The following is a 27,517-nucleotide window of genomic DNA, read 5'->3' as shown; positions in this document are numbered from 1 at the left end:
TTTGAGAGTATATATATATATATGCTAGCAGTAACCACGCTCAAATGAGCATGTCTCCAGCCACCGACCAAACATGATTTGGCCGTCGGCCTAGAGCCGTAGCATTCACGAGCAGGGCATCTGTCAGTTTTTATCTTGAAACAGAGACGTACAAAATGACATAGAAATGTTATGATTCATCCTTACCTTGTATGCAAGCCGTCAAGTGGCGCCTTCGTCGGCGTTCGCACATACTCGTTGCAACTTGTGCGGAACGGATATTACCTTACTTTTGTATGTGCTGTATGTGTGTGTTGTTTACGTACCCACGGTTTTACTACACACTGTTGTTGACAACCTCCAACTGTTTCGCCTGCTTAACTTATGCGTAACATAATTATTCAGTCATCGTAAATTCAGTTTAGACCACTCAATCTGATGACAAATTGACAGGCATAAATGGCTCAAATATGAAATGAAACATTTTCATATCTTCGTCCGACTTTATATACCATGGTCATAATTGTTCCCGTTACTTTTTAAATTGATGGCCTAACCATAACAGTGTTCCAGTAGGAAGTAGTATTGACCACAAGTGTAAACCGCCAACAGTAGAGCCGCCAGGTCAAGTTGAATGTTTCAAAAGCTCTGACCTCATAAATAAACAGTTTTGTCTTTTGACTGATGTAAAAGGTCGGTATGTAATACGCCGCATAAATGAATTCTGGTCACTCATTTATTTTGCTCCCTTTATGTGGGCGTATCCATATTCCATGTCCTTCAGACATTATTTGAAACTAACATTTCTGCGAAGTAGCATCGGATAACCTCGTGGTGGTGAACTAAGTATTTTGTAGTTTATTTTAATTCTCTAGTACTAAGTCTTCTTCGACTTCTGCCGTTTAGGTCCTCTGGGCTGTTTCAAATCGGAATTAGCTTCTGAAACTCGGAATATTTTAGACATGTGGTACAACTTATTTGGCAGGAGATCGGCCCATCGTGAGGTCCCTGTCCACACAGAACAACACAAATACTGAAAAGTCGCGATATACAAGGGTTAGGCTGTACACATTTCTTTATTGATATAGTGTTGAGGCATCTTTTGCCTTCAGTACAGCCGCAATCCTTCCTTGAATGGACTCGTACACGTTTTGAACAGTCTCTAGCGGAATTTTATACCATTCTTCATGAAGAACATCTTCAAGTTGCTTTAGAGATGTTGGAAGTGTGAATCTGTTCCTCACACTAGTCTCCAAAACTGACCAGAGTGGTTCAGTGATATTCAGATTTGGTGATTGTGCTGTCCAGGGAAGCTGTTTAAGTTCAGTTTCATGCTCATCAAACCATGACTGAACAGTTCCAGTTCTGTGAATGGGGCCTTGTCGTCTTGGAAAACTGCACTGTTGTCCGGAAATAACTTCTGGATCATGGGATGCGCCCGATTACCCAACCTGTCCACGTACTTCCTTGCAATAATTCAGCCATGAACGGTAAGAATGAGACCAACAGAACACAGTACCACAATATTCCTGCCCAAACCATCACAGAACCCCCCCCCCCTCGCGGTTTCACTGTTGGAACCAGGCATTCTGGATTGTAGCTTCCTGGGGAGTTCTCCAAATGCTGACTTTCTTTTTATATAGGGAGCAGCATTAAGGACGACTCACCAGACCATATCACGCGCGCTTTTCCAGTTGTATGATGTCCAGGTTTTAGGTTGTGACACCATCGTGTACGCATCTGAGCATTACTTTCAATAATCAAAGGTTCAACAATTGCAGCCCTATCATGGATGTTGGATTTGTGAAGCTTTTACGTCGGACAGCTTTTGTGGAAACAGGTCTTCAAGGTGAATATTCAGTTCTTCTGTCACCCATACTGCAGGAGTTCTGTGATTTCTCGAAACATTTCGTCTCAATGTCCGACGATCGCTTCCTGTCAGTGTTGGTTTTCGCATATTGTTCCTCCTCGCTGATGTTGTCTTCCCATTATTCGCGTATGTCGATATAACCTTAGAAACTGTCGCGCTCGATACGCCTAAAAATGTGGCAGTTTTTATCAGAGATGGTCCAGCTTAAGGCGCACCAATAGTCTGCCCTCTTTCAAAATCGGAATATCTCCAATTTTCCGATTCTTTCACACGGACTGTCAATCGACACAGTCGTGCACTTACACGAACACTACATAGTGTAAACAAACGGAAGAACATTCAGTGTTGCCAACTGAAGTTCTTTCGATGTAGCCAACACAAATTCTGTTCCTAAATTTCTTACTGGTTCCATTGTTTTGTCTACCCTCTGTATATGTTCATACGGGGAGTGGCACTTGAACTTAAGATCCCCATATATGTGGAGTTGACCGTACGCGCCTCAAGACAGTGAGGCCATTCTCGGTGTTGCTAAGGAACAAGTAGAGCTTGAAAAGTACCTTGCTACGTTTAAGACAAAGCAAAAGAACCGTAAGACATTGTTTGAGAATCACCAGTCTACAGACGATGTTTTTTTTTTACGAGTAAGCTGGCTGTTTAACACCACACTCAGAAATGAGAAACTGTGTCGATGATATAATTATTAATCAATTTAGGGCAGTTGATAGAATGGGGATATGCAAGAGAAACCGTAGCACTGTGAGAAAACCATCTCCAATGCCACTTTGTCCACTACAAATCCCATATGACCTCACCTGGAATAGATCCCGGACCGCTGCTAAAACAGAGCAGAAAACTGTGAATATTTTTACATCGCTGATCTAGGTACTATTGATTAGACATTCTGTTGATATGGGACAATCATAAACGTAGAAGCGTTTGAATTATTGTGATGTAACATGTAGTATATAACTGACAAAAGGAATAAATTGCATTTTAAAATGATTAGATTTATCCCTAATGTCATTTCACATCTGTATATTGATTGTATTTTGTATAGACTATAATGTCAAAGAATTGTCAATAAATCATCGCGTTGTCAGTTTCATCCAAAAAAGTAGATCCTGTGTAGTTGGTTCGGGCTTATACATAATCCACGAATTTACTGACCCGTATCAGTTCCAATTTGTAGTAGATACAGGCCATTGGTTCCGATTTTTAGGCGCGCCCACAACCCTACGGAGCGCGTGTTAAAATTGGCCCCCCGTCCGTCCGTCTGTACGCATGAAAACAACTCGACAGTCGCTAAATGTATATTAATGAAATTTGATATTTTGGAACTTTACTAAAAATGTTGACACGCTCCATGTTTGTTACAGTTTGGGCAACAGCAGCGTGCTATGTGCTCTTCACATGAAGACCTGCGTTTTTTATTGAGCTTTTCTCGAGCATAACTCGCTAAAGATCCACTGGAAAGAAAAATGTTTGCGAATGAAAGTTGCTGAATGCCGCGCAATAGCTGGAGCGGTTAGTCGCTGGCTTCCGACCACGGCGGCCCGGGTTCAATCCCGGGTCTGGTCAAGTGGGATTTGTGATGGACAAAGTGGCGCTGGGGCGAGTTTCCTCCGAGTACTTCGGTTTCCCCTACCAATCTTCATTCCACCAAATTCTCCATCATAATCACCCGGGGCAGGTACAATAGGTCAATCAGTGGCCACCGTGCCGAGTGGACCCAGATGGACTCCACCCCACACTAAGCGAATTAAAAAAAAAACTTGTATACATTTTTCCTTTTCTTTTTTATATTTTGTTTATGTTCCTTTGGGCGCTTTCTTAACCCTACGGTGCGCCGATTTAATTCCCTCTTTTCATAAGTCTTCCCGTCTGTACGAATGAAACAACTAGAGAATTATCGAGCAATTTCGATGAAATGTTTACTGGAGAATGAAAGTAAACAGTTTGTCGAAATGTTTCAGTTTGTGTAAAACTCGTGCAGATATAGCAACTCGCTGAATGTTCATCAGAGTAACGAAAGTATTTGGAACAAATGTTACGGCAAAAATAAAGCGCAAATTTTATTGTCCTTACACTTTTGCCTAAATCTTATGCTTTTCCAGGTAATCAGATAAGAATTAGGCCATGCATACATTTCCTGTCTGTATATCCAGAAATCAACAGTGATATTCCGTATACACGCTAAGATATCCTAAATCTCTTATTATCGATAATAATTAATCGAAGCAATTTATGCAGGTATATGATATATAGATCTGTATAAATATTTGCTTCATTAAAATATAATATTACATTAAATCATTGGAGAATGGATAGTATAGTCGGTATAGCGACTATTTCTTTTTTATTGTTAGTGCGGTGGGACTAAGTCCCTTGTACTGCGGCCACTTCTGGCCTATTGTACCAGCCCCAGATGATAGGTGAGGGTGATTGTGGAGCAATTTGTGGAATGAAGATTGGCAGGGAAAACCGAAGTACTCGGAGAAAATCTGCTCCAGCGCCACTTTATCCACCACAAATCCCACTTGACCAGACCCAGGATCGAACCCGAGCCGCCGCGATGAGAAGCCAACGACTAACCGCTTGAGCTATGGCGCGGGCGTATAGCGACTAGTTACAGGTCGGACGACCAAGGGGTTGGAGTTCTAGTCCCGGTAGGGTCAAGAATTTTCTCTTCTCCAAGTAGTCCAGACTGGCTCTGAGGTCCACTCAACCTCCTGTCCAATGGGTGGTAGGGCCTCTTTCCCCGGAGATATAGCGGCTGAAGCCGACCACTCACCTCCAGCTAGTGCCGAGTTGAAGAAAATGTGGATCTATACATCCATTCCCCCATACGCTTTCATGCCGTAGTGCTTAAGTAGTCAAGCACAGGGACAACTTTACATAAAATCATAAATACTTTGTTAGGTTATGGAATTGTACACTGTGTGCTTTCATAATCTCTGGCTTTGTTGAGATCTCTCTTCTGGAATATTAAGCCGTGTAGTTTGTTGGAAATTAACCGACGTGTCGTAAACTTCTGTTGGTTTTCAACGGACTACACGGCGTTATATCCCAGAAGGTAGAACTCTTCATAACCACCGGAGTGAGAACCTCAGATACTCCGGGTTTGTTGCTGTCATTTCCATTTATTATGTATAACTTTCTATTGAATTTGTTTATTCTAAGAACCGTATAAATTTTACTTCCATTAATGCCGTTTCGTTTTGCAGAGAATTCATACGAACAGAAGCCCCACTTTGCGTTTGCGCAGTAAAGAATTTCCGTTTATTACGACGTGAATGTAATTTTGGATTGAAATTCTTTTTGTGTTTTATAAGAACGTATACATTTTTACATAAATATAAGTTCCATTATATACAGTTTTTACCGTACATTCCGATGAACCTGACTTCTACTTGAGTCTGTGTAGCGGTGTGATAGTGCGCCTGTCGCCCATCATTACAGGCACAGGTGCGTGGAACACAAAGCGGTCATGCGCTCAGTTCCCATGACCACGTGAGACCACACTAATGGTTTGCTACGGTAAATGTGCTGTCCAATGTTCAGAGTGCTTAATGACTTAGAGATCTATTATTATCATCATCTATTAGTATTGTCACGTGTTCCGGGTTTGCGTGAATAATAAGACGGAATTTGGATTTGGTGATAAAAGTTTTTGGACCCTTATGCAACTGCTTGCAGCAGTTCACAGATCACTGTCTTCCAGTGGACACACTCGACGTCCGACCACACTACGCTAATCCACTGTATTCCATTGATTCTGATCTGGTTTACGACTGGCTCCTGTAGCGGACCGACCTCTTCAGTCTCGTATCCAAGGAAATTTTTCTGGTTCACTCGCTTCCGCGGAAACGTCGTCTTGGTTTCCAAGAATCCGTCTCTACAGGGATATGTTTGTCAGCTCGTTTCCTAGCAACGGGTCTACATGTCACAGTATATTATGGAAGAAAGGATTCTCGGACCAGTCGTTTCGAAATTCTGTCCATATCCTCAATTAATTGTCACCACTCCGTGAAGACGTATGTGGCAGTTGAGGTATAGCTCCACCATTCTTGACGTCGACACTAGATGGAGGTGAGTGCTCAGCTTGACGCCCCAGCCACTTTATTCTCGGAGAAGGAGCCACCGATGTCCTTTCGGTAGGAGGCTGGGTACGCCTAAGAGCCGGTCTGGAGGCTGTAGAGAACTTCCGTGTTGGGTTTGAATTCTTCCGTCGTACGCAGGTTCGGGTGCAGAAACTTCCAAAGTCGTATTTTTCTTTTATAAGACAATGCAAGGTTTTGTGAATTTTCATTTATTTGTTTCACGATTTTGTGTTAAGAAGGCCTGAACTCTCTTGTGCAAAAAATAACGGAATTTCGGTCTCTTCATTTACGGAGTAAATATTCATAATGATTACGGTAGCAAATTGCGAATGGCACGCATATCTTAATTCCAGCAGGTTAGCTGCGATTCTGCCTTCGAGTTTCCATTTAATGAATGCAGACTCTTGGTTTTCTTTTTTTTTTTAAATGCCCTAGAACTGATCATTTCAAGTAAAAATATTGACAAATGCATTTTAAATGTGTCCTTCCGCTTTCTAGACATCAAACCCCCCATGGATTAAATCATAGGAGCTATAAGTAATTAGATAAATGTGACGTTTCGGTATACTGCACTTGCGTTCCGAAGGCTGCTGGCTATTGAATATCCAAGTTCGGGAATGTACGCATGTTGTAACAGCTCAGGAATATCCTTTCATTTCTGTTTAATTACTTTAAAATCCAAAAGACTTCCAGCGAAAAGGTATTGAACTTAAAATACATATGTGTTTCTTTTTTATCTGCAGCTTTTGTTTATAACGTTTTCCTTTCAGGTAAATATTTAGCTAGTTGCTGGGACATGTATACAGAAACCCGGGTGGGTCTTCCTGTAAAGCATGCGTTCAAATTGTCTGATCCAGGCGAAAATTGATATAACCGAACATTTTTTCCAAAAATTTTCCAGTGTCGGATTTAATCAGAATCTTTTTGTCTCTTCTTGAGTTCGTTCATGGGTACTGTCGGACCCACGGACTGATATAATGATCTTAGTGGTTGCTCTGCGAGGGATCGACTCGGTAAACACATTCCTGCCGAATCGTACGCGCCCAACAATGGGATGTCCATTGCTAGACAACGGATCAGGAGACAAGCCTTCGCAACAATATAAAGCTATATTTCCTGCGTGGTCCATGTCGAGGGGTTATGAAGGGACAAAGAAGTCATCTTAGAGAGCTGTTTTCAAGAATTGGGTCGAGTTCTGGAGACGGCAGATGAAGTTGATTGAAAAGAAATGGCAAGAAAGGAATTAGACTGTGCAAAGAAGACTTCATATGTGATTTGAAATGATAGTGCGACTGTTATAAATCCGTTGCCAGGATACGACTAGTGAAGACTGAGAACTCTAATGTGTGTGCCACGGTGGATTGTAATATGTGTAGATCAGCGGTAGCGCTCTAATTACATGTAGATTCCGAATGCTGTGTATAAGGTATCAGTAAATCCAGTCGTCCGATCCAAAACCCGTCTTATAAGTCACGAGCACCCCCAACACATGACAATACACTAGTATGTTGCAAGCAAGAGACAGCGGTGATCTCAGAATGCTGAGAAAAATAAGAAAATAATGTAGACTTGAGAAGAGTCGCCGCCCGCATCTCTTTTCCTGCCTTCACTCCCCATTTTAGGGGAAGGATTGTGATGTATATACAGTATCTCCCTTTGAAATTTCAAGTGGAATTCCAGTGATATCCCGAAGTCCGCTGTAATTAAGTGCTGAGACTCGAGGCTCGAAGGCGACAGGCTTGTACTATTTAACTTGCGTGTTTTGAAGAAACATCACTATAATTACAAGTACAATACAAGTTTTTACTTCTGCTTTCCGATACCCTCAGTAGGTGATGAAATGCAATATAGTTCCTTTCCGATATAACGTAATTTCATTCACTAAATGCATTCAAGGGTTGGAAGATTTCCTAATTACATAGATGAGATGTATTCTATTTCCCAGGAACTTTTACCGGTTACATTTTATAGTCTGCTTGTGAAACATGGTTGAAGCTGAATCAGTGAAAGAATTTGAAATGCAGTTATCCCAATTTGGTTTGATGCAGGAATTTTTCTGTTTTCATTTTAATCTCGTTAGAATTCTCTCCTGATGACGTTGCTTTGCCAGATAGACGTACGGGAGAGCGGCATTAGTTTTTTGTTGTTGTTTACTTAATTATATTCTATGCGGGGTGAGTAGGTGGGCGGGTAGGTGGGTTCGTAAAGGTGAAGATGTGAAATTTTATGTTCTCACGGAGATGTTTCTGAAGATCACTGCCTCGTGGGATGTGATGCCGTGTAGTTTTGTAGCTCATTACCTACTTTTAGGCGGAACTACCTGCACTAACCTCAGAAACATGAAGAACGATACGTCACACCCAAAAGACAATAATTTTCAAGGACGTAAATGACCAGGCAACACGACGCTCTTACAGGGGACGTGGAGGAGTACCCTTCCACACTATTCTGTCTCTCGACATTAACTTCACGCTCTGAGTAAAATTCTGTATTCGAAGCAGCGATTCGCCCATCGATCATAACCAGATTTCACGTATGGCTGTTTTTTTACATCTTAGCTTATATTTTATTATTTATACTGTCACGTGTCCTCTCGAAACCACATTGTGGAGCATGGAGATACGGCCGATCCTAATGAATGAGCTCGGTAAACACGCTTCAGTGGTAACATATACATAACAATAGAAGAACTATGGTCGTACCTGCGACCGTTCTGCTTACTTTTTTCTTTTTAATTCGCTTAGTGAGGGGTGGAGTCCAACTGGGTCCACTCGGTACGGCGGCCACTGATTGGTCTTTTGTAGCCTGCCCCGGGTGTTTATGATGGTGGAGAATTTGGTGGAATGAAGATTGGTAGGGGAAACTGAAGTACTCGGAGAAAACCCGCCCTAGCGCCACTTTGTCCACCACAAATCCCGCTTGACTAGACCCGGGATGGAACCCTGGCCGCCGCGGTGGGAATTCAGCGACTAACCGCTTTTTCTAGGCGCGGTCTTTCAGCTTATTCTAGTTTCAGAGTAGTTAAATAAGTTAAGGCATAACCTACTGCGCAAGCCTGCATTAATAGAAGACCTCTGTCTGTCTTGTGTAAGTGTTACTTAGTGCGGTGACAGGGTGTGCACAAAATCCATAGTCATTTGGAGATTGTGAGAGCGCGGATATACGCGTGTTGAAACTACGGTGCAACAGACGTAGCGCTTACACAGAAGCCGATCTGTCCCTTGTTGAAGAGGAGGCCCATTTCGAAACGTGTCTAGATAAAAAATCTTGATCATGGATCTCGAGGACACTGAAGCCAGGAATGACTGCTGACGAAGGCCAGCAGTAGTTAACCTAACGTCCAACCGCAGCAACATCTAGTGAACCCATGGATAACTGAGCAGAGTAGTGCGCCTACTAAAGATATCTAAAGTGTAGTCACGAGTTGTGTAAGGTTCTGATAAAGCCGATTAACAATCCAAACCCCGTGTCTGGTCACTTAACACGCGACAGTACTTCAAAATGTTGTAGAGGTAATATATCAGAATTTAATTTATAAAATAAAACATTCTGTCATGCTTAGATCCGGAATTTGGCTGATGTTTGCTAATTAAATCCTGAATGTAGTGCCTCCTGTTTCAAAGATCTTACAGTTTTCTTCCTTACAATACTGAGCACTTCGTTAAATACTGTGTTATTAGTATTTTAATGATAATTACCGCGAACAAAGACGAAATTGAGCGAAAACTGGAGAAAACAGAAGAAGCAAAAATAACCGCTACAGCTGACTTTCCCCTTAAATTCATTTGCTCCTGGGTCCGTCACCACGCGACTGCGAGACGAGGAACAGATGTGTAGAGATGGTGGGGTAGCTCATGAGAAGTGTTAGAAGAACAACATGATGGTATCTTCGTCTGTAGCAGTCGCTCCTACTAAACGCCACTTCATCCCACAGAGATCCTCCTGGGATTAAACCCGGGTCCCCGTGGTGACCGCCTAGCAGCCAGTGTTAGAACTCTGCCTCCGTTTGACCTACATGGGTCAGTACTTTTTTTTTTCGCTCTATCCCGTTGCCCATTGTCTAAAGTGCGGTATGTTTGGTACAGGCATATACAGCGTTTCGGGTGTTGGCTCTACGTCCGTCTTCAGGTGCATGGTTATCATTATACTGATTTGTATTATATGTTTTATGTAGGCCTACACAATGTTTTTTGCCGATCACAGTGGCCACGCGGTCTAAGGCATGAAATGTCTTCGCCCGCTCGAACGCTGGGATATTGGGTTGGAATCACACTCAAGTCATGAATGTTTGTCTTCGTTTCTTTTATGTTTGTGTTGTCACCGACGGGCTGATCCCCCGTCCAAGGAGTTCTACCGACTGTCTAAGATTAAGAAACTGAAGTGAAACGAAGCGTTTCCCGGATACCCTATCCTCCAAGCGGAAGCCACAAGATTAGGTATATATAGATATATACGATGTTTCAGTAGTTAAGTCTATTCCTTTCTTCAGGTGGTTGTCACACTTATACATCTGACAAATTTGTGAGGTATATCTGGTATTGGCCCTGTGCGAGGTTTAGGAATGTGGTTCTGCTCTGACATGTGTCAGTATGACAATCCATTACCTGAAGACGGGAGTATACGTCTTATATACGAAATACAGGGTGTTTCACGTCATGACTCCAGAATGTTGTTCCTGAGTTCACTCTGAGAGAAAAGTGCTGTATAAAGAGAGGCGTGTTTCACAGCGGTTGCAGGCACACGAGCAGGAACTGTAAGATCCGAATGCGACAGACACGTTTGTTTTAACGAGAAATGATAATAGGCACAGATAGCACCCCCACATGTTCATCTATATGTGACGCAGTACCTAAATCAGCATTTTCATATTGGCCATTTGGGTTAGCAGAACTGCCACCGCGATCAGCGGACCTCATGCCCCCCCCCCCTTGACTTCCATGCACAGGGTACGCGAAAGTGGGAACGAAATTTGTAGCGCTGTCGATGCGGCCACATGTATTGTTTACCGAGACATTCCTTGTCGCGTTACACGTTCTCTTGTGAGACACCCAAACATGTGTTTCACGAAGAACGTTTTGGATATTTGTTACAGCAGTGGAAGTCCAGTGTATGAACAACCATAAGTTTAAATTCTTGTTAAAACCTGTTTAGCTTATTCAGATCCATGTTAGGTGGGTCCATGTCACCATGACATGGCGCGTCCTCAGGTTGCGAATATAGCTCACGGTCTCCAGACGTGGAGAGTAGCTGCGAATATATTGAATAAGCAGTCACGGACAGACGACAAGGGGTGGTCTTTCAGCTTGTTACGAAAGGTCACAAAAAGACTCGGATTTGGACGGATTCCTTGGATAAACGACCTAAGCGAAAGAAAATGGATATGAGATTTGGCACTTGGAATATTAGAAGTATGTATAGGGCAGGCCGCGCCATAGCTCAAGCGGTTAGTCGCTGGCTTCCCACAGCGGTGGCCCGAGTTCGATCCCGGGTCTGGTAAAGTGGGATTTGTGGTGGACAATGTTGCGCTGGGGCAGGTTTTCTCCAAGCACTTCGGTTTCCCCTGCTAATCTTCATTCCATCAAATTCTCCATCATAATCACCCGGGGCAGGCTACAATAGGCCAATCAGTGGCTGCCGTGCCGAGTGGACCCAGTTGGAGTCCACCCCCAACTAAGCGAAAATGTATAGGGCAGGTTCGCTCAGGGCAGTGGCGGAAGAAATCTCAAAATATAAGTTAGATTTAGCGGGAGTACAGGAAGTCAGATGGGATGGAGGTGGCGTCGAACCAGTAGGCTAATATACATTTTTTTGTGGAAAGGGGAATGAGAACCATGAATTTCGTAAAGGTTTTTTCGTGCATAAGACAATCATATCAGCAGTTAAGAGCGTAGAGCTTGTTAGTGATAGGATGTCGTATATAATACTAAAAGGTCGTTGGTGTGATATCATTATGAATGTTCATGCCCCAGCAGAAGATAAAATTGATGATATGAAGGAGAGGTTCTACGAAAAACTAGAACATGTATTCGATAAATTCCCTAAATACCATATAAAAAGTTTGTGGGGAAATTTGAATGCAAAGGTGGGGGGGGGAGACATTTTCAAACCAACAGTTAGGAATGAGAGTTTGCACGAAATTACATAGTAATGACAATGGAGTTAGAGTAGTAAACTTGGCCACATCAAAATATCTTATTGTCCAAAGTACGATGTTCCGTCACATCCATAAATTTACTTGGACGTCTCCTGATGGAAAGATACACAGTCAAATTGACCATATTTTGGTAGGCAGGAGACGGCATTCAAGTATATTTGATGTCCGATCATTCAGGGCAGCAGATTATAATACTAACCACTACCTGGTTGTGGCAAAAGTTAGGGAGGGACTGGCAGTGAGTAAACAAACAACGCACAGACTTCATATGGTAGGGTTCAATCTCAAGCCAGAAGGAAAGAAGCCACTAGGAAGACCAAGACTAGGTGGATGAACAATATTGAAATGGATGTTAGAGAGATAGGATGTGATGGTATGAGCTGAATTGATCTAGCTCAGGATAGGGACCAGTGGATGGCTCTTGTGAACACGGTAATGAACCTTCGGGTTCCAGAAAGTGCTGGGAAGTTCTTGAGTAGCTGCACAATTTGCGGCTCCTCAAGAAGGGCTCAGCTCTAGGAGCGATCATTTTAAGTTTCAACTGCCGATGTCCCCTTAACCGTTGAGTGTCATACCCATGTTGACGTAACGCTGTTGATTCAGAAGGACAACTTGAAGTCCAGGATCATTCTCTATAGCTCAGACAGTGGGCAGTATGCAGCGTGGTGCCAACGTGACTAATCACAAAGATATAGAGAATCTTCGGGTCTCCCATATTTGATTTAATAAAAATTCCATAAAGAGTCCAGGAACTGAAAAACGCAAGAGACAGAGAGATACTATTTATTTTGAATGAATTCTTTGTTAATTTCATCCACATAAAGACACTGATGACTTTCTGCCTTCTGGGATATCGGTAGTTCGTCAACGTTTATGAAGAACCTGTTGCCTTCATCTTTAGGGCAGAAGAATCCTCCGAAACGTCGGTACGAAAGCAAACGGCGTCGCATCCGATACTGCAATGATCTCCATAGCCATCTCTACGAGAAGCTGAAATCTGTTAATCATAACGGCGTTTTTACCGGCCCCGTCAGCTACGCACTGCTAGTGGTGGCTTTGTTGAAGCTGCTAAGTTAGGAAGGAAACATCTGTTTGGTAGCGACTGTAACGAGAGAGCGCCAGAATGGAAGAGCAGGTGTCCGGGAACCCTCCTGCACCTGCCCGCAACGTCCGAGGTGCTCCCCGCCAACCGACATTGAGGCTGTTCCTTCTGCGTGACATTCCCCCTCTCCTTTTTAAAGTAAATCAGCCAAAATGAACGTGACTTTGAAGTAGTCTTGTTTTTAGAACTTTACGATGTTGCTTAAATGCAATATTAGGCCCCGAAAAGTTAAATTTTAATAAGATCAAAAAATTGATACAACTTGCAATTTATTATTTTATGAAATAAATATTTATTTAAATTTATCTTGCCGTATAGTAGCAGATTCATAGTGTTTGCGTATGCCGTAGCATTTAATAGGCTTTTCATGCAGATGGTAATATGATGCTTTTAATATGCTGGTCGAAAAGGATCAATTAAAATGTATCTTAGTGATATAAAGTATGTAATTATCATTTACCTTATTTATAGGCCTATAATTGAAACTCCATTAAAGTCACATTTGGCTGCTTCAAACATTAAACATGTATGTTCGTAACCATAATATCGGAGACAGACTGTATGTCAGCTAGTGCAGTTTCTGCGTGGAAGTCGTTATTTACGTACGTAATAAACTGTTTCGCTATAGAGTAAACCTGTTTGTAACTAAAATCTAAGGGATCATTTCAAAGGTGTTTTAATTTAAGAGAAGATTATGGGCCCTAAAGTCACACTGTTATTTTTATGAAATTCAGATACGTTTTTCTAAGCAACCACAAACCCTATAATTATGAAACTTGGCATAACAGTAAGGATCTTTATTTCTGCTGAATTGTTTTTCTGCAGTGGTTTATTTATAAAACTAATATTATATAAACAATATTTGAAATGTATTCGCAATAAATTACTGCAAAGAAATATCAGCAGTTATAAATAAGTAAATTCTAAAGGGTTCTGACGATGGTGGATGACACAAAATTACTTTGGTTTTGGACTTTTTCCATCATCCGGAATTCTAGGTAATAGAGGACACGACGTTTCGAAAACTGCATCTCTTTCCGTCTTCAGGTGAGAAAGGATGACACCTACTCAGTTAGGCCCCTCACCTGAAAACGAAACAGATCCAGTTTCCGAAACGTCGTGTACTCTGTTACCTAGAATTCCGGACGATGGGAAAAGTCCAAACCCCCAGTAATTCTGTGAGTTATAAATAACTCTCAACTACTTGCTTACAAAATTTCGTAACTGTAGAGTTTTTGGTTGCTTTGATAAGTGTAGTTAAATTTTATAAATATAACCCTGCAAAGACAGGGATTGCAACTTTCCCTTACTACTGTTACGTCTGTATAAATAATATTGAATAGTACATTCCGCGTGTATTTTTCATTAAATTCGGAAGTCACAGAATTATGCCACAAATGTAAACTAAACTGATGTAGAAAATTTACAACATTTTATAGAGAGAACCCTCAGCTACACGTATGCCAAATTGAATAAATAAAAAAAAAAGGAGGTTCTTGTCTGAGTTTTCTCTTCCACATTAAACAGTTTCCGCTTATTATATTTCTCATATCTCTATAGAATTCCCTTTTAAGCCATGTTCCGTTACAGACAGGTTTGGCAGAAATCCTTAAGGAAGCAGATTATACAGAAGAGGCAGTCATAGATGGGCTGTTAAAAAATTTGGGTTTTTAGGTGTGGACTTCGAATGGGGCTCAGGATATGTTACACTGGCTGGATCATGTAAATATTGTAACGAAATTTCAGGTTCCACATAACGTGGTAAATTTCTCGGTCAGTTAAACGACAGTTGTTTCCTCAAGATCTGCACCGTAAACTTCTGTTGCAGGACCGTGGGAGGTTGAGTTCTATATCGGTGATAGTCGTGAATGCCCGCAACTCTTTGTATTGTAAAAGGAGTAAAAAAGTAAAGCTATCCCTGTACCAGGCCGTGAAGGCCCGTAGGGTTGTGAGACGTTGAGGGTCCCACATTATCTAGACAGTCGGCTCAAAGATGGCGGTAAGGTTGTCAGCCTTACGCGCCGGCCGCGCTTTACTCCCCAGGAAAATTATTTAATTAATTCCTGGTACTCATTTCTGTTAGAGGCTGGGTGAACCTCAGGGCCATAGTGCGGCCGGAAGGATTAGGTCAATTGAAAAAAATCCAGTGACCTCATCGGGACTTGAACCCGCGACCTGTAAAAGGATTATGAAACATAATAATATTACGTAACGCAGATTTATGTTGTGATACTGGCCATATTTCTGAATCCATGTTGTTAATTGTGTTTTTCCGTCTTTGTAGGTAAGCCATTCTGACTGCTCCTTACCGTGTATCATCACTGAGATAAGAGCGGCTGGTAAGTGCAATACATTGAGTTCTACGTGTTCGAATAATCCTTTATTAAAACTGGTTTTACATGATAATCATATTTGGAGATATAGACTTTGAGCAGTAGGCCTTCAAGTGTGTATGTTTTGCCTTTACGACTGTCAGTTACAATTATTTTTACAGTGTTTCTGTGTCTTCTATAGATGTATTTATGCAGTTATTTAATAATGGGTCTTCCTTTTTATTTGTATTGTTAAAAATAGCGAAACGTTAATTCCTGATTTTTTCCTTGAGAGAAATGCTTCCCCCCCCCCNNNNCAACCCATCCACGGATCTCTCGTAGCATACTTTCCTTATTTATAAAGAAGGCTGGGCTGGCTGTATAACGATGCCGTGTGCGTATCTCTCGCTTTCTACGGCTTTACGGCCCTCTTTTGAACCTTGGCCCCTTTTTCTGTTTCTTAATCTATACACAGTCGCTAGGACTCCTTGAAAGGGGAATCAGCATGACACAAGGCCGCTCCCTACACACAGAACAACACAGACACAGAATAAACGCACAGAGACATCAATGCCTTGAGTGGGATTCTAACCCACGATCCCAGTGTTCGGCGGGCGAAGAAGGTTCACGCCCTTCACCGCGCGGCACCTGTAATCGGCAATCGTGTGCTTATCCCTGCTAATAACTTTTAATCCAGTGGACGGATTGTATTAACACCTTAACTGAGCATAATGCCACTAGAGCCACCTATCTTTGTATTTCTGATACTTGCCCTCATCTATCCCGAAAAAGGAAGGAGCATGCACGAAACAAAACACACCGTCACGTCCCACAAGACAGCAAACTTAGTACCTCAGTTTCTCCCCTCATTAAAAGGAAGACGTTAGTACGATATGTTCCATGTTCCACACGACACTGTACAAAACATGCGCCTGACCTTCTGCCCATGACACTGTTTGTACTCATCATGATATGCAACTTTTCTTATGTATGTTCAATTCAAATGGATTAAGGAGGAAGCAATCATGACCTATTTCACACTGGCCGAGATTCGAATTGTGTATATTCAGTATTCATTGTATTCAGTGTATTCATCGGGACTTGAACCCACCACCTTCCGGCTTGTAGCATAGAGCCTCAACCAACAACGCTACCACGTGCCCCCTCTGTTCCACTAGTAAGGTTTCAAATATCTGCCGCTGCGCTGATAAAATGAGTAGACCTACTCTGCTTTCTGCAAACGATCAGAGAAGTTTAACGTCCATATTTGCCCCACGTAGACTTGTTGGGAGAATCGTGGTCACATGGGAGGCTAAGCTATGGAGCGAACGTTGCAATCAACTGAGCAGCATAATTCACTAGGTCCCAGGTTCAAACATCGTCCTGAAAACCAACCGGCCATATTCACCGATATTTTTCGTGGTTTTCTGCAGTCCCTCTAAGACAGTTCTGAGATAGTACTTCAAGTTGAGCCACAAATGCCTCGTTTCACATCTATTCCAGTTCATTCTAATCCTATCAGTGTATGCTGTATGAAGTGAGCTTTGAAAGCATCATTAAATAGGCAGAGACACAAACAAGACTGTGTTACATTCTATACTTTTAGTTGAATCTAATCGACAACCTGTTTCACCTTACCAGTGAAGATGCTTATGGCCACAGTAATAATGTTTGAAAGTAAATTTCCGTGTACAACTGCCTTTAGCAGTAGACATGGTTATTTTTTTATTACTAGTGGGTTGGGACTGGGTCCCTTGTACTGCAGCCACTTCTGGCCTATTGTACCAGCCCCAGATGATAGGTGAGGGTGATTGTGGAGCAATTGATGGAATGAAGATTGGCAGGGGAAACCGAAGTACTCAAATAAAACCTACCCCAGCGCCACTTTGTCCACCACAAATCGCACTTGACCAGACCCGGGAACGAACCCGGGCCGCCGCGGTGGGAAGCCAGCGACTAACCGCTTGAGCTATGGCGCGGCCCTTCTTCATGGGTAAGTCACAGGAATCGTTTTCTCAGTTTCGTACTTGAGTTCCAGCTTCTGCCTCTGCATTGGATATTCAGTATAACAGTTTGCTCTCGTAATAAGTGTACTTTGAAATTGTTAAAGCATTTTGAGTTATTTTTAAGTACGGCCATTGAAAGAAACAAGGACGAAATTTAAGTTAAACGTTGGTTACTGGTTTATGTTACCTTAAAATACAGCCATGTTTGCTGTAATGAGCCACGTGTCAGCCATAGTTGTACGGAATGACCTCGATGTTTTCTTCTTCGTCTACCTTTTACATTATGCCCTCTGACCTGCTGTCATAAGAATTAATCTGAGACTATGGATCTTATAGACAGTCGGTAGGGCTCCCTGGACTTGGAATCAGTCCGTTGCAAGGCCGCTACCTACACACAAAGCAACACAGACACAGAATAAACTCAGACACCCATGCCTTGAGTGGGATTCCAACCCACGATCCTAGCGTCGTTCGAGCGAGGGAAGACGGTTCGGCTGTCTGTATATACGTGTATCCCCCTTCTTGTATAAGTAAATGCCTCAATATACAGCATTCCCTTGTCGTAAAGCGAAGCTCTTTACGATGTACTGATAGATTCATGAAACACGTTACGTTCATGTCTATATTGCCGGTTTATGATGCGTTCAGTGTTATGCTATGAAACCGGAACCCTTCCTGTTCTGAGTTATTGCCTCGCTCTACAGAACGGCTCTGCCGACATTTAAAATTAAATTATCTCGTTTTAGTACCTTCTGTTTACTGTTTTAATTAAATTTATTAATTTTAGTTATTTGAAAGTTACGTCTGTTGAATTAGTTAATACGTACTGCTACCACCGTGTTTGCAAAATAAACTGTTGCCTGCAGTATATTAAGCTCTAAGTACATTTTCACTACGGAAGCGAAAAGCATCGCCACTACTGCTGAGTATATACGTGATAACTAGAACTCGTTGAATGATGTTTGCGCTAAGAACATGAAACTCCCTTTTCTGTGGTTACATCAGAAAAATATGTACTGAACTAGAATATGTTATCTTTGTTATGGTTCAGTATGCCGAGATATGGGGGTAGAGGATGGATTTTCACCTTGGAGGCCCGGATTCGACCTTGGGTGATTTTGATATCTGTGGCGGAAGAAATTACACCGGAACAGGGTTTTTTTTTCTGGGTTTCTCCTGCTGATCATCATTCTGCTTTGCCCCATACTCACCCAGGTCTCTCACCGCCCTCTGAGTTGTGCTGGAGCCCTGATCAAGCAGCACATTATCACATCCTCAGTCTTTAAGCTGTAGACTTCCCCTTTGATATAACATTTGGAGATATACAGATTACTGAAGCTGAGAATATTTTTATTGGTAGAAACACTTGCTATGAGTGCACTAGCATAAAGCCCCTTCAAATTTTAATGACGAATTGTTGCGTGTGAACTTATTACATGCGCTTATAGTAAGATACTGTCTAACAGTATAGCCACTCATGTACGATATATCTCTCGAGAGAAATTTTTTAAATATTTCTAACAGAAATGAGTACCAGGAGTCTTCCTGGGGGTTTAAGGGTGGGCGGCGGGTAAGGCCGATAACCTCACCGCCATCTGTGGACCGATTGTGTAGAGAAAAAGTGGGAGCCTCGACGGCTCACAACCTTATGGGCCTCGACGGCCTGTTACAGGAATAACTTTACCTTTTTACCTTTATTTCACGGAATATGCATGTAACTTCATAGAATAACAATCGCTGCTCCTCTCTAGAGGTACATTATGAACTTATTTCGGCAAAGGTGTGTACTGCAATACCGACTCTAGTCTTCCGTTCTCATTTATTGCTACCATCTTTATTTTTGTTTGTTACTACCAATTTTGACTGTTAACTTATAGACCTACAAATTAAACATTCTTTTATAGGGCTATACGAGTGTGTGGATGATTGCATAACTTACATGCAAGGCAAGGCAGCCTGTTTTCTCCTTCTAAAATAATCTGTATTGTTAGTTGTAGCTGCCAGGCTTTCTAAAAGTTAAATTATTCATATTATGGGATGTCAGTAAATCGGCGTAGGGTGAACAACTCACTTTTGATCCTGCTTAGGCAGATTGTGCCTGTAAAGTCACTTCATGCGAGCAGGGTCACAAGCACTTCGCTATATATCTTAGGGCAGAACTCTTTGGGAAAAGGAGTTTGTAACAGATTCTTATAATGATGAATTAGATATATATTTAACTTCGCGGTCAATAATTTAACAGATATGTTTGTTTCCTATCCAGAAAGGCTGGGGGACCACCCACTTGCTAGTGAGTGTTAATAAGAATACTGTCTTCTGAAACTGTTTTATAGTAGGCTTGTGTAAGGGAGTTCTTTTAATTCAATTAGGACTCACTAAAATTGTTGTAGACCGGTTAAATATTCAGCACAGTTCAGAGTCTAGCTTAATGAAGGTTCTGTGTTTTCTAATTGAATTAGTACCAAATATTGTGACGATGGTTAGAGCAAGGAAAATTAGATGGGCGGGGTATGTAGCATGCGTGAGAATAATGATATATGCGTTAGTTGAAAATCTAAAGTGAAGAAAGTACTCGAGAGACCTAAACCTAGGTGTGAAGATAAAGATAAAATTGATTTTTAAGGAACACTGTTCCAGGGTGTTGATTGGATTCATATAATTCGGTGTAGGATCCAGTGGAGGGCTCGTGTGAACTCGATAACATGCCTTAATGAAGTTCCATAAGAGGTTAAAAATTGCTTGAACCGGTGGCTGACAAGTGACGTCTCACGAAGGACTCTTTTTTCGTGTTTTTTTCTGTAGTTAGTAGCTTTGTTTTTGTCATATTACAAATATGTATTTAAGTGATATATTAAACATGAATTTGCCTTATCTGTTGCAATTTAGAATTGATCCTTGAACTGGGTTTTTATGGTTAACGTTGAAGGGGCGCCCCATAGAATTGATAGCAGGGTAGCGAACACGAAGGGGTGGGTAATTTTAGCCTGACAGTTTCCCGATGCTGACAACTCAATCAACCGAGAGAATGACTGTCCCAATTGCCTTTCTGATATCGATACTTCCTCGCTCGATAGTTCACCCAAGTCGATCAAGAATGTAGTCCACGCAACATTTATAACTGGAATGATGGAACACATGGGCTCATAAAAGCGCGCGTTAAGTCACTTCCTTCAGTCCCCCCCACTCCATTCGTTGAGCGTAGTGCTCTCTTGCGGTTGTCTACAAGAGCTGGTAAACCCAATTTAATTGAGCAGATGGCGTGTCTATCCTACTTTGTCTCGAAAAAGAGTTCTTTTTTATTTTCATCAAAATTTACGATGGGCATTTTATTGCCGGGTTCCCGTCTCTGAAGCCAATGGAGAGTGCAGGGTCTGTTATAATTATTGCTTGTCATTCAGGTCTATCTGTGTTAGGAATTTTGTGTCGTGGCTGTTGCGCACATACTGTTAGGTCTACAATTAAAAAAAGATAACGCTATCCCTGTAACAGGCCGTGAAGGCCCATAGGGTTGTGAGACGTCGAGGCTCCCACATTTTCTCTAGACAGTCGGCTCACAGATGGCGGTAAGTTTGTCAGCCTTACGTGCCGGCTGAGTCGACTCCAGGGCCATAGTGCGGTTGGAAGGATTAGGTCAATTGAAAAATCCACCTCATTGGTTCCCAAACCCGCGACCTTCTGTCTTATAGCGTAGTGCCTTCCAACTACACTACCATATGCCCCATGTTCTACCATTTAATAGAAAACAATAAAAATCCTGTCCATATAATGATAACCAGTCACCTGTAGAGGGAAGTGGACCGCAATCCAGCATCGTATGCAAACATTATATATCTAGCTATCTATCTATGGCTCTACAGCTCTTTGTTTCGCCTTGGCGGCTTTTCTAGTTTCTTGATCTATTTACACAGACGGTAGGACTCCTTGGACGTCGCAAGGCCACTTGCTACACAGGACTACACAAACAGTATAAACGCACACAGACATACATGTCTTGAATGGCTTTCGAACCCTCGATCCCAGTGTTCGAGGAAGCGAAGACAGTTCGTGCCTTAGACCGCGCGCGGCCACTGTGATCGTTAGTGCAAACATTATGTTAGAATAATTCTTGCCTTAAAGGGTTAAGTGAAAACTCGTTGTCCGCCTTGACTAAGTGGACACAGCTTACGTGGAGAACAATTTCGAAGTTTAATATTTCTTCATATGCATTTTGTAATGATGAGATCACGTAAGTTTACACCAGACATGTGACACTGCGCAATATAATATTAATGTAATTGTATTCAGATGAATGACTGTTAGAAATCAGGTACTTCTCACACACACACACACTTGGACAAAACTCATGCCTCTTAAGCCGAAGCATCGCGTTGTGAGCTTCGTTTTATTAAATATTCCGGTCTACAAATTCCTTCTGATTATCCTAAACACAAACGTTACCGATATTATGACTCCCTGCCTAATGTTGAACAAAAGAAGTAATTGATCCACAAAATGTTGGTAAGTTCTTGAGTAGCTGAGTGAGTGGCGGAACCTCGACAAGGACACTGCCCCATGGAGTTAGTAGTTAGTATGTTTGTTTCAATTATTAGTTGAAACCTCTATCATTACTTTCATTGTAGGCCCTGTCTGAATCTTTTCTTTCCAAAGTAAAAATCGATGGAGATGGTCATATCTAGGGGTGGATGAGGTTTGTTGGCCCTGAGTTGCAGCATGAGATAGTAATATCTAGGTGTGGATGAGGTTTTTTGGCTCTGAGTTGCAGCATGAGATAGTAATATCTAGGTGTGGATGAGGTTTTTTGGCCCTGAGTTGCAGCATGAGATAGTAATGTCTAGGTGTGGATGAGGTTTTTTGGCTCTGAGTTGCAGCATGAGATAGTAATATCTAGGGGTGGATGAGGTTTGTTGGCCCTGAGTTGCAGCATAACATAGTAATATCTAGGGGTGGATGAGGTTTGTTTTCCCTGAGTTGCAGCATGAGATAGTAATATCTAAGGGGTGAATGAGTTTTGTTGGCCCTGAATTGCAGGATGAGACAGTAATATCTAGGGGAGGATGGGGTTTGTTGGCCCTGAGTTGCAGCATGAGATATTAATATCTAGGGGTGGTTGAGGTTTGTTGGCCCTGAGTTGCAGCACGAGATAGTAATATCTAAGGATGGATTAGGTTTGTTGGCCCTGAGTTGCAGAATGATCACTGATTCGGAGAAACTACATATGAGAGCCTACTCGCTGTCTTAGGAACCCTAAACATGTATTTTACAGAAATGAGTCAACACCTGCCTGTGATCATAACGATATAATGATTAAACAGCTCTGTTTTAATAAATGATTGCTTGCAGTTTAGCGTAATAGCTCACATGTGGATGTTTTGTTCTTTTTTGTGGACCCCCTTAAATAAACAAATATTAATGTGAGTGGAGTGACACGAATATAAATACGTTAGTGACACAGATGCGATACCCTTACAGCTTTGTTCCAGTGGCTTGCACAGAAAGGAAAGCCTTACATATTTTCATGTAATAACATGTTCTCTTAAAGGGAAAATGGCAGAAATAATTTATATTCACATACGTCATATATGGCCTACATAATAATACAAAGACAGCGCTGTTTTTGTTCGACGCTATTTGACAGATTAATAGTATACACAGACTAATATAATCCAAACTTTATTTAGTGCCCTGCTTCGACGCACGTGACAGGGATACAAATGGTCTCCTTAGGTGATAACTCCTCTTTCAGGATTAACAACACTGTACTATAAAAATCTTTCAGAAAGTTTTATTATATTCTTTTTCAAACCATAATGGTTAAAAACTCGTTAGTAGGGTGCTACAAGAAAGATTTAAAGGTCAATGACCAAGAAAAGTATGCATTGTATACACGGTTCCATCTTGTGAAACGTTTCTTGACTGGAAACTTGAACGTGTCTTGGAGCTCATATTTGGAAAGGTAAAGAGATTTACACGGCTTTATAATAGCATCATTGAGAAATGTGTTGATTATCCTACAGAGCTTTATAATTTTGATAGCGATGTAAAATGAATGATGTATTTGATAGCTCAACTACATAAGAAGGTTTCTGGTAACTAATTAAGAACATGAATTATTAATTTTAATTAGTACGTTCCAAAACGTCAACCATCTAGGACTTGTTCTCAGATTGCACTCTGTGTAAAACTTGATAAACTTTGAAGAGGCAGGCACACAAGGGATTGTTCCTTATTAAGCGGGTGTTGGAATTCATCAACTGACTGTAATTTTCAGCTGAATTCACACGCGAACTGTGGTCAACTTCATATTGACTGCTCTTGATGGCCACTCTGATGTCGATCAGTTGTTTCCACTCGGTGACTTGATGAAGCACGTTTATTTCGATGTATTTAATTGGTATGCAGTTTGTTAATGCACAATTAGTTCAATAGTTGTAATTCAGGTGTCACCATTATCGCACTGTGCATAATATTTGAGGTTATTCTGACAGATTGTCGTAACAATGTTTTCGCTCCTCGAGTAATGAAGCAGCGTATGGACTGAACATAGATATGCCAATACAATGGGAACCAACTGGGGCGGAAAACGTAATTTCAGACACATTATTGCACATTTTGTTACTTTGTATACTGTTGTTATTTTGTAACTTTAATTATTATGTTTTCTGGTTTAGCCTACTGATTTGACCTCTGGCTGAAAGTCATAAAATACTTTGAAAGTCAGTTGCTGTCTCTTTTTGCCACACTGTAACAGATTCCGAAGTTTGAAGCCGGCCACGAATGTGTGTGGGCTCTTCCGCTGAACGAGTCATGGCGTGAAGCCTATAATAATATTGTGAATAATCAGAAATTGATACATTATTAGTGCAAGTGACAGCCCTATCACAATATCAACGAGGACTATAGGGGGGGGGGCATAGATCACTTATGGGAGCGATGAGAAATTCATACAGATTTTTTTGCCGGAAAACCTGGAGGGAAGAACATTTTGGAGGCCTAGACGTGGATGGGATAGTGGGCTTAATATTGAAATGGATCTTAAAGATAGAGGATATATGTGTATGTGAGCTTCGTTTGTATGGCTCAGGATAGGGGACCAGTAGAAGGTTTTTGTGAGTACGACAGTAGACATTCGAGTTCCGTAAAAGTTGTCAAATATCCTGTTCACCTGAACGACGAATAGCTCCTCAAGAAGAAATGTGCTAGACGGGTTTAGTTTAGTTAGACGGCGCCGTATGTGGTGTAACAAGTCAGAGTCTAAGTTATGTTACGACCAACACTCAGTCGGCCAATCTAGCTTGGTGTGAAGCACCCATCTGGGGCTTAAGACCAGATTTTTATTACTGTCAGACTGTTTCAGTTTTGTTGATGTGAGGCGCTCTCTCTGACGAGAGAACGGGTCTACCGTTTATAAATGCTGCTGGTCCTCGCCAGCGCAGTCATTCTCCGGTCCGAGTCTCGCGGGACTCGTGACCATATTTTACTGTCTCAGATTCGGGACTCCCCCAACCTCAAGGGCCAGGTCCCCTTATTTATATCCCCCAGGAACAGGATCATCCACTTATACGCCCAGGCACTGGGTTCCGTTTTTGTCCACTCAGAGGCGTAGCAGATTCTTGTAAATGTTGCGTTTTTCTCGAAGAAGAGGAGACAATGTTCTGCCAGCGCAGACTGACCCGTATATTCATATGAGAATTTGTCTTGAACGTTGATCTTATAATGCAGTGATATATAATTTGTTTAAGCTGTAAACATTCTGTTAAACGAAGCGCAATCTTTGCGTTGCTGTGCGTCTGTCTTGTCTCTAATGTGCCTACTGAAAGAACTGGCTTATAATCAGCACATACGTACAGTTTATTGCGAGCGAAAGTCTGCCTACTTGAGTTCTGTTTGTACCCGTATTTCCAAAGTAAAATAATATTTCTTGATGCAGTTATCGCCTCTCCACGAAAGAGCCAGAAACTAAAAGAAACCGAAGAAATCTCTGACCCTTATGCTACAGTTGTCTTTCGGTGAAGGGTTGCATGCCAACCTGTAAGCTGAGGGCGACATTGAAAGAACTTTCTATGGATCTCTTCTATGCGAAGACATTTCACTCAGTGCACAGAGGCAGTCCTGATGGATCTACACGTGACGTGTTATCGCGAATTTCACTTGAAGGACGTGGAACAACGTCGACTGTATCCACAAAAGTTAGGCTTCAAAGACAAGGGAAACAGAATCGCCTATCTTGTCTCACAAGATTTGAACCACGTGCTCGAGTTGAGCTTCAGATGCGAAATGATGACCATGTGATTTTAATATGGCGTCGAACGCAGATGATTTGAGTTCACGTCACGTTAATTGGAACAAGATAATTAAAGAAGAAAGTCGTCTTCTGGGTTTAGGCGCCGTGTATTCTTCGTTTTGGCCAAAATCCAGAAGACGACTTTCTTCATAGTCATCGCCGTGAAAACCTAAAAACTTACAAAGATAATTAAAATTTTGAAGTTGTGGAGAGAAGAGGCCTGCTCCGAAATCCTGCCGCCCCGTTTGAATTCCAGTCGCTCAAAAGATTTAGATATGACTACGGAAAGTTTGTATATGTTGTCATGTTTGAAATTCAGCTCGGAGGAATGAAGGTAACCTTCGAAAATGGGGTTGAAAATATGGTATTCCCTATTAATATTGAACAGAAGGCTTAGTGAGATGTCCTCTTCGAATGATAGCATTACAGAATCTGCGAACATAGTCTAAGTTTTAAGTTGATTGATTTCAAAATCAACCAAGTGCGAACTTATATTTGGATCTTCTCGGCACCATCAGTCGATCCTCTTGAAAATAATCTACTCCCATTTCGTATTGTATCGAGTACATCCGTTGCTAAGCAATTGGCGGATCAAACGGCCGTAACTAGGCAACGGATTGGTAAATACGCCTACAACAATAAAGGGAAATGTTGAAAGCGACGTTTTCTGTTGTGTCCACCCCAAGGCTATATAATGAGAAACCCATGCCAGTTGAGTCAACCCCCGTGTGGAGGCGGGGTCGAATACCTCCACCCTGACCCTGCGAGTCGTAGGAAGCGACGAAAAGGGAAGTCTCAAATGTGAGACAGTAAAATATGGTCGCGAGTCCCAAGGGACTCCGACCCGAGAAAGATCGCTCTGGCAAGGGCCAGCAGCATATGCACAAGACAGACCCGTCCTCTCGTCAGAGAGAGCGCCCCACGAAAATGAAACCGTAACTGTCAAGCGGTAATAATTAATATCTGGTCATGAGTCCCAGATGTGGCTCGACACCAAGACTTACTGACTGAGCGTCAGTCGCAATGTGACTTTGACTTTGACTTTGACTTGAGTTGAGTCGATGATTGAGAGAGAGTTGAGGGTTGGCAGTCGAGAGTTGAGCTCAGCAAGGACAACTGAGAAGAGATGGCGCTATAGTTGGCAGTTGAGCGAATTGACAAGAGTTTTATACGGGAGGCTGTGACAAGGGGACCTGAGCGTGGGAAGCTGAAGAACCTCCACTTTTAGAATCCGTTGCCAGGGAACGGCTGTTAAAGACACTGCGGGATGGAGAAGACTTACTGTTTGCAGGGGTGATTTCTAAAGTGTGGAGATCAGCGATGGCGCTGTAATTACTTGTAGTTCCGAATAGTTTCTATAACTAAACTAACTTCGTGGAGCTGAGCCATTCTTGAGAAGCTGCCAGTTGTACAGCTACTCAAAAACTTCTCAGCATTTTATGGAACCAGAAGATTCATTACCGTGTTCACAAGAGCCATCCCCTGGTCCGTATCCTGAGCCAGATCGATCCAGTCCATACCACCCAATCCTTTTTAATATTGTCCACCCACCTACTTCTTAGTCTTCCTAGTGGTCTCTTTCCGTCTGGACTTTCCGTGGTGTGTATAAGTGGTCAATAAATCCAATATCCAATCCATACCCTGTCTTTAGTCACGCCCTTAAATCGTGACAATATTGTTAGTTCGTTTTGATGTGTATGTTGTATCTGAACA

The 27,517-nt window shown here is 41.9% G+C and overlaps 1 long non-coding RNA gene across 1 annotated transcript in view; it reads left to right on the top strand.

Moving 5' to 3' along the window:
* The window catches only part of LOC117282803, a 245,706-nt gene that overhangs the window by 94,398 nt on the left and 123,791 nt on the right, over positions 1–27,517 (top strand). The window contains exon 3 of the long non-coding RNA XR_004513684.1: positions 15,490–15,544. This is a non-coding gene — a long non-coding RNA (uncharacterized LOC117282803). The remainder of the gene's footprint in view (positions 1–15,489; positions 15,545–27,517) is intronic.

The sequence above is a fragment of the Cryptotermes secundus genome, unplaced genomic scaffold, assembly GCF_002891405.2.
Source record: "Cryptotermes secundus unplaced genomic scaffold, Csec_1.0 scaffold248, whole genome shotgun sequence".
Classification (NCBI taxonomy): domain Eukaryota; kingdom Metazoa; phylum Arthropoda; class Insecta; order Blattodea; family Kalotermitidae; genus Cryptotermes; species Cryptotermes secundus.
The sequence above is the reverse complement of the archived record's forward strand: the minus strand, read 5'-3'. Positions and strand labels throughout refer to the sequence as shown.